Source organism: Chiloscyllium plagiosum, unplaced genomic scaffold (assembly GCF_037043375.1).
Source record: "Chiloscyllium plagiosum isolate Xiang-an unplaced genomic scaffold, Cpla_swu_hap1 HiC_scaffold_7, whole genome shotgun sequence".
In the NCBI taxonomy this organism is placed as follows: Eukaryota; Metazoa; Chordata; class Chondrichthyes; order Orectolobiformes; family Hemiscylliidae; genus Chiloscyllium; species Chiloscyllium plagiosum.
This window is the reverse complement of record NW_028270145.1, coordinates 35,449,748-35,458,097: the sequence shown is the minus strand read 5'-3', so window position 1 is coordinate 35,458,097 and position 8,350 is coordinate 35,449,748. Positions and strand designations below refer to the sequence as shown.

At 43.1% G+C, this 8,350-nt stretch overlaps 1 protein-coding gene across 1 annotated transcript in view; it reads left to right on the top strand.

The window, feature by feature from the left end:
- Positions 1 to 1,208: 1,208 nt before the first annotated feature.
- LOC122551443 (uncharacterized) overlaps positions 1,209 to 8,350 on the top strand; it is a 144,201-nt gene continuing 137,059 nt past the window's right edge. The window contains exons 1-2 of the mRNA XM_087988612.1: positions 1,209 to 1,286; positions 1,389 to 1,472. The gene's annotated coding sequence lies outside the window, so the exon portion shown is untranslated. The remainder of the gene's footprint in view (positions 1,287 to 1,388; positions 1,473 to 8,350) is intronic.

Below are 8,350 nucleotides of genomic sequence, written 5' to 3'. Positions count from 1 at the left end.
ACTGGGGTGTAAAGTTAAAAATCACGCAACACCAGGTTATAGTCCAACAGGTTTAATTGGAAGCATTAGCTTTCGGAGCACTGCTCCTTCATCAGGTGTCTTTCATCACAACCTGATGAAGGAGCAGCGCTCCGAAAGCTAGTGCTTCCAATTAAACCTGTTGGACTATAACCTGGTGTTGTGTGATCTTTAACTGCATCAAAGTAGCCCTCTTAATTTTGTGCATATTCTCAAATAATGGTGGAGATCTTCAGAGCACGGTCCTATTTTCTCCTTACCTGATATATTCACAAGCACACATTCCAGGAGATATCACTGGAAAGTAATCAAGGAAGACGTAACTGATAAATTTTTGCTCTTCCAAAGCCTGAGGCCAACTCAAGTACGGCCATCACAGAGGATCAAAGGAAATTAACTTTGATCGACAATGGCAGCTTTAGGTTCTGAAAGCAAGTTGAATATGCACCCCGACAAGTCTGTGAAGTGCAACCAATAGAAACTAAACTTCAAATAAAGGGAGAATAGTGGAAATCTGAAATAAAAACCAAGTGCTAGGAATTCACAACTAAACCTGACAGTTTATGTGGAGTGAAAAATGGAATTTACAATAATATTTTACAGAACTAGAACTCACTTTGCTGAGACTTACCAAGATGAGGTGATCTGGTGCCACTGTACAGAATCTTTGATTATCCAAAGAAACTGACCATGAATTGAGATCTCACGATTCATCCCATCAGTGCTGTCTGAGAGTTGAATACACTGTATACAACAATGCTTTTGCAATTACACTGCAAAGCCTGATCAAGTACAATCCTTGATCTCATGTGTGTTTGATATTAGCCCCACAGCTCCTGAAGAGAATGCAAATGGGGAAAAGTCATGAATGTAATTGAGTGAAAGGGTTAACAATTTAAATTTACAGTCCCCTCGAATTATCTCTGACTGGCCATGCTCCTCATCTGGCAATTCCGTGATCCCTTCAGTGCAGAAACCATTAGCACTATGTCATTTAATTGGTAACTAATTGTCTGGAAAACCAAGCTACAGAAACAGTTAACAGTTTTGCTGAACTCAACGAAAGTTTAGAACAAAGAATCTGCCAAGACGGGTGAGCCACTATCTGCAATAGTTCACTTCTGACATTCCAGGAATGACTTTACCCAGCCTTTGAAACTACATTGTGTTGGGTGGAATTCAGAGCACTGTGGTTTGTAGTTTGCAATCAAAGTTTTCATTTGGATTTGGCACAATTACAAGATCTGCTTTATTTAAAAACCTGAAAGGTAAGCCAAGTTAACCATGGAAACAAAATAAACTGCTGGCTGTTTACTTCTATGTTGCTAGCACAGTATTTTTTTTAATAGAGATTTGTCTTTGTGCTGCAGCTGAACCAAGGGAAAGGAAGGCGACTAATTCTACCTCTCCCAGCTCTGAGTGACTGTCAAAACATCAGTCCTGATTCGGCCCAGGTATGTCAGATAAATGCCTTTACATTACATATGAAATGTAATTAGTATTTACTAATTTCCATAATACACAGCATCCACATGAAGCGTTCAGCCAGTCAACCTTCTCTTGAGTCTGGATGGTACTACTCTATTACTATATTTGCACATCATGTGGAGGTGCCAGTGTTGGACTGGGGTGGATAAAGTCAGAAGTCACATGACACCAGGTTATAGTCTAATAGGTTTATTTGAAATCACACAAGCTTTCGGACGCAACCCCTTTGTCAGGTGCAGTGACACTAGCACCTGATGAAGGAGCAGCATTCCTAAAGCTGGTGTTTTCAAGTGAGCCTGTTGATTTTTGACCTTCTCTATTCTATGTTTACTGTTTTTAAACCAACAGACTAACATTAAGACCCTGTTCCCAGATGCATTAGAGGTGAAATTAAAAGCAGAAAGTGCTGAAGAAACTCAGCAGTTCTGGCAGCATCTATGGAGAGAGAGTTAGCATTTCAAGTCTAAGCTGACTTTTGTCTTTGGTGAAATAACCAATGAGGCCGGTCGGTGCCACCAATGCGAAAAGTGTTCATACTGAATCAATAGCCAATCTTTCATTCCTGATGAAGGTCTCTTGCTTGAAATGTCAATCCTTCTGCTCCTCGGATGCTGCCTGACCTGCTGTGCTTTTCCAGCACCACACTCTCGACTCTGATCTCCAGCATCTGCAGTCCTCACTTTCTCCTAATCTTTCATCACGCCTCATCTTCTTTCCACTGAATTTCACAGAATGATTGTTCAAGATATTTTTGAAGACTTGCTTCCTCTTCTCATTTTCATCCAGTGTAAAATAATTTTTTGGTTGGTGTAAAATAACAAGTGGCCCAGGGAAAAGTCACCTGCCACTTCACTATAACCATACTTTTAAACAAACCTAAAATCAGGTTAAATAGCCCCTGATGGGACATTGTCACATAAACATAATCAAATTATTAACAGAAACTTATAAAAGGTGAACAAAAAGTTACAAAATTAAAAGATCATCATCCCTAATGATGATGCACCTCAGCTCCTGCAGGGCCCATTTGTTTATAAAGGCTTCCAACATGCCATGAATATCACATGTTTCCCCTCAATGGAAACTTAAGTGTGTGAAAGAAGGATAGGCAGTCAAGCACAATGACCCATCCATGTTAATGATCATTTTGGCCAGGCCCAGGAGCAGGCACTTGGGAAGGCCCTACAGCCTATCCACCCCTCCCCGCAGGGGTGACCATAGATCAGGATCTTGAGTCTTGCTTTGTGAAAATGCACAAAGTACGTATTATGTGGACCAATCCAATAGATTTCACATTGTGCGTTTTAAGTATTCCAATACGTTCTCCTCCTACAGCCTGTCTAAACAGAATTACAGATTACAGAATCAGCTGCAGATTGTTAAATGGCTTATCTATGAACACACACTGGTAAAGGTCTGATCGGTTAGCAGGATTTTGTAAAATTGAATACTTCCCAGGACAATGGGTCTAGCTTCTTTTATTTATTTAAAGGCAATGGTGAAACATTACCAAGGTTAACATATTAGCTCTTAACTACATTTGTCCCAGACTCTTATTTTAACTTGTCTGCATAAGTGTATTTGCTTAGGGATTCTTCCATTTATCTTCTGAGCTATTTATTATTCACAACAAGTTGCAGTATGTAGTGTCGCTGTATCTCTGTTGTCCTTGCAATCAACATTTTGTGGGAATCAAGGAAGCCCCACAGCATCTCAGAGCTTCAAGCCAATTAGTGGGCTGGCAGTTTACAGCCTTGGCAGGATCACATGAAAGGTGGCTGCTGCTGAGGCTGCAAGGTGACAAAGAACATGTCCCCATGTTAGGGAGTGCTTGAAAACCAGCTAAGTTGTTTTTGTCTGGACTGAGACCAATCAGAGAAGCCTCAGCAATCAGACATACAAATCACACAAGCATTAGTATCAGAGCTGTAGAGGCAGACGTTTCATGGGCCACAGATTGTACAATAAGAAAAGCTTTCCCTTGGATCTATTATGGTTTATCTGTTGGACCCCCATCCTTCGTGGTTAGGTGGCACAAATGGCCATTAACTAGCTAATTAATTGGGATAGGAGAAAGTGAGGTCTGCAGATGCTGGAGATCAGAGCTGGAAATGTGTTGCTGGAAAAGCGCAGCAGGTCAGGCAGCATCCAGGGAATAGGAGAGTCGACGTTTCGGGCATAAGCCCTTCTTCAGGAATGAGGAAAGTTTGTCCAGCAGGCTAAGATAAAAGGTAGGGAGGAGGGACTTGGGGGAGGGGCGTCGGGAATGTGATAGGTGGAAAGAGGTCAAGGTGAGGGTGATAGGTCAGACTGGGGTGGGGGCGGAGAGGTCGGGAAGAAGATTGCAGGTTAGGAAGGCGGTGCTGAATTAGATGGATTTGACTGAGACAGGGTGGGGGGAGGGGAAATGAGGAAACTGGTGAAATCCGAGTTCATCCCTTGTGGTTGGAGGGTTCCTAGCCGGAAGATGAGGCGTTCTTCCTCCAACCGTCGTTTTGTTGTGGTCTGACGATGGAGGAGTCCAAAGACCTGCATATCCTTGGTGGAGTGGGAGGGGGAATTGAAATGTTGAGCTACAGGGTGGTTGGGTTGGTTGGTCCGGGTGTCCCAGAGGTGTTCTCTGAAACGCTCCGCAAGTAGCCGGCCTGTCTCCCCAATATAGAGGAGGCCACATCGGGTGCAGAGGATGCAATAGATGATATGTGTGGAGGTGCAGGTGAATCTGTGGCGGATATGGAAGTTTCCTTTGGGGCCTTGGAGGGAGGTGAAGGGGGAGGTGTGGGCGCAAGTCTTGCACCTCCTGCGGTTGCAGGGGAAGGTGCCGGGAGTGGAGGTTGGCTTGGTGGGGGGTGTGGATCTGACGAGGGAGTCACGGAGGGAGTGGTCTTTACGGAATGCTGATAGGGGAGGGGAGGGAACTCCCGCCCACACCTCCCGCCCACACCTCCCGCCCACACCTCCCCCCTCACCTCCCTCCAAGGCCCCAAAGGAAATTTCCATATCCTCCACAGATTCACCTGCACCTCCACACATATCATCTATTGCATCCTCTGCACCCGATGTGGCCTCCTCTATATTGGGGAGACAGGCCGGCTACTTGCGGAGCGTTTCAGAGAACACCTCTGGGACACCCGGACCAACCAACCCAACCACCCTGTAGCTCAACATTTCAATTCCCCCTCCCACTCCACCAAGGATATGCAGGTCTTTGGACTCCTCCATCGTCAGACCACAACAAAACGACGGTTGGAGGAAGAACGCCTCATCTTCCGGCTAGGAACCCTCCAACCACAAGGGATGAACTCGGATTTCACCAGTTTCCTCATTTCCCCTCCCCCCACCCTGTCTCAGTCAAATCCATCTAATTCAGCACCGCCTTCCTAACCTGCAATCTTCTTCCCGACCTCTCCGCCCCCACCCCAATTAATTGGGATAGTCAACACAGTTTTGTGAAGGTAGGTTGTGCCTCACAAATCTTATTGAGTTCTTTGAGATGCTGGCCAAACAGGTGTATGAGGGTAAAACAGTCGATGTGGTGTATATGGATTTCAGTAAGGCATTTGATAAGGGTCCCCATGGTAGGCTATTGCACAAATTGCAGAGGCTTGGGATTGAGGTTGATTTAGCCATTTGGATCAGAAATTGGCTACCTGAAAGAAGACAGAGGGTGGTGGTTGATGGGAACTGTTCATCCTGGAGTTCAGTTCCTAGGAGTTTACCGCAAGGATCTGTTGTGGGGCCACTGCTGTTTGTTATTTTCAGATGAGGACATGAGAGGTTGGGTTAGTAAACTTGCAGATGCCACTAAGGTCAGTGGAGTTGTGGATAGTGCTCAAGGATGTTACAGAGATACGTAGATAAGCTGTAGAACTGGGCTGAGAAGTGGCAAATGTGAGGCTGTTTTCGTTAGAGAGAAGAAGGTTGAGAGGTGACTTAATGAGACATGTAAGATAATCAGAGGGTGACATAGGGTGGACAGTGAGAGCCGTTTTCCTCAGATAGTGTTGGCTAGCATGAGGGGACATAGGGGTGATAGATTTAGGACAGATGTCAGAGGTAGTTTCTTTACTCAGAGAGTAATAGGGGTGTACAACAGTAGCAGATTTGCCAAGTCTAAAGGCATTTAAATGGTCATTGGATAAACATATGGATGATAATGGAATAGTGTAGGTTAGATAGGCTTCAGATTGGTTCCACAGGTCGGCACAACATCAAGGGCCGAAGGGCCTGTACTGTGCTGTAATGTTCTATGTTCTATGAATTGTGGCAGTCTCTCTCTCTCTTACTTTTCCTTCTTTTCTCCATTTTATCTTTCCTCTTTCAATGGCAGATGAAATTCAATGGCAAGAGATACAAGATATAAAGGATGTGGCAAGTAGGTAGAAAACAAAGGGTACTACTCTAAAGGGTGTGCAGCAGCAGCAGATAGATCTGGATGTGTACGTGCGTTTAAGATGTCAGTATGGGTAGGGAGAGCTGGGAAGTGTGCAGTATTCTAGATTTCATTAATAAGGACAGAGAATACAGGAAGAGGGTGCTCATGTTGAAGTTACGTAGGTCACTGCTTCGACCTCAACCTGAGTATTGTGTACAGTGCTGAGCACACTTACAAGAAGGATATAAATCCAAAGAAGGTAGAAGAAGTTTACAAGAATTTCTCCAGAGATGAGAAGTTTCATTTATGAGGATAGATTGGAGAAGTTGGGACTGTTTTCCTAAGAGAGAAAAAGCAATGAGGCCAATTGATAAAAGTTTTCAAAATCATGAGAAATCTGCTCAGAATATGTAGGAAGAAACTGTCCAACTCATAAAAGAATTGAGAATGAAAGGATACAGTTTTAAAATGTTTTGCAAAAGAAGCAAAGGTGAGTGAGGAAAAACATTCACACAGATAAGGGGGTCAGTTACTCAGTTGACTAGTTTTAATGCGGGTTGATGCCAACAATGTGACTGAGATTACCATTAAGGACTGTCCTTCTCAACTTGTCGTCTTGCCTGAGGAGTGGTAACCCTTAGGTTAAACCACTATTAGTTGTCTCTGTCTAATGAAAGAGCCACCCTATGGTCCAATAGGACTATGGTGACTTTACCTTTTGGTTAAGTATGGAATGTACTGCCTTGAAATGTGGTGGAAGCAAGTTCAATTGAGGCATTTAAGAGCATGTTATGCAATTATTGAAATATGACAATAACAGATAAGCAAGGTGTTAATGGGAGGAAAAATCTTATACCAGTCTTTTTCACAAGGGACAAGGAATTGGCAAATTACTGGGATGAAATGCAGGCAAGTTACCAGAACCTGATAGTCAACATCCAAATGTTTTAAATGAAGTGGCTGCAGGAACAATAGAGGCACTGGAGTAAATATTCTAGAAATCATTGGTTTCCAGGAGAATTCGAGCGGATTGAAAGACCATAAATGTGACACCCCACTTCAAGGGGGGAGCATGATAGAAAGCAGCAAACTATAGACCAATTAGCTTAACATCTGTCTTTGGAAAATACTAGGAAGCATTACTAAGGAAGCAATAGCTAGACATTTAGTAAAGCTTAACACATTCGAACAGAATTAATATGGTTTTATAAACGGGAAACTATTTTTAAAATTACTTTGAGTGTTTTGAGGATATCTTCGAGGAGAAAGTGAGGTCTGCAGATGCTGGAGATCAAAGTTGAAACTTTATTGCTGGAACAGCACAGCAGGTCAGGCAGCATCCAGGGAACAGGAGATTCGACGTTTCGGGCACAGGCCCTTCTTCCAAGAAGAGCCTGTGCCCGAAACGTCGAATCTCCTGTTCCCTGGAAGCTGCCTGACCTGCTGTGCTGTTCCAGCAATAAAGTTTCAACTCTGTTTTGAGGATATAACAAGCAGAATTAATAAGGGGGAACTGTTAGACATAGTGTATTTGATTTTCAGAAGACAGTGCCACAGAAAAGTAATCGTCCAAAATAGGAGTTGACAGTATTGAGGTAATGTACTAGCATGAATTGAGGACTTGTTATCAGACAGAAGATATAAATCAGGATTAATTGGTCTTTTTGTGGTTGGAAAGATGTAACTTGTGGAGTGCCACACCTATTAGTTCTCGGGCCTCAATTACATATTATCTATATTAGTGACTTGAAGGAGGGAATAGAGTGTAGTGTACCTAAAATTGCTGATGATACAAAAATAGGTGCATGGGCAAGTTGTGAAGGAATCTGTAAGGGGATATAGATAGGTTGAATGAATGGTCAAAAATTGGGCTTCCGCCAAAGTCACAATTCAGCAGTAAACAAGTGGAAACACCCCGGCTGTCTCAAAATGATGTCCACTTGAGAACTGACAAAAGCACATTGGATGACTGCCAGTAGTTTGAAACATAAGTACACTGAAACATTAAAGTTAGAAATAAGAGGTGGCCATTTGACACTTCAAGCTTAATTCACCATCCAATATGATCATGGCTGATCATCTAACTCAGTAACGGGTTCCAACCTTTGTCCCATACCCTTTGATCCCTTTAGACTTAAGAACTATACCTTAACTCTTCTTGAAAACTTTGTTTTGGCCTCAACTGCTTTCTGTGGCAGAGAATCCCATAGGCTCACCACTGTCTGGATGAAGGAATTTCTCCTATCTCAATCCTGTGACCCCTGGTTTTGGATTCTCTGGTGATCAGGAACATTTTTCCTGCATTTCACTTGTCTAGTCCTGTTAGAATTTGATAGGATTCTGTGAGATTCCCCTTCATTCTTCCAAATTCCAGTAAATATAGTCTTAACCAATCAATAAAACTACATTTGACACTTCTTACATTCATGTGGAGAGACTGTTAGCAGGTTTCTAGGATTACATCTCATT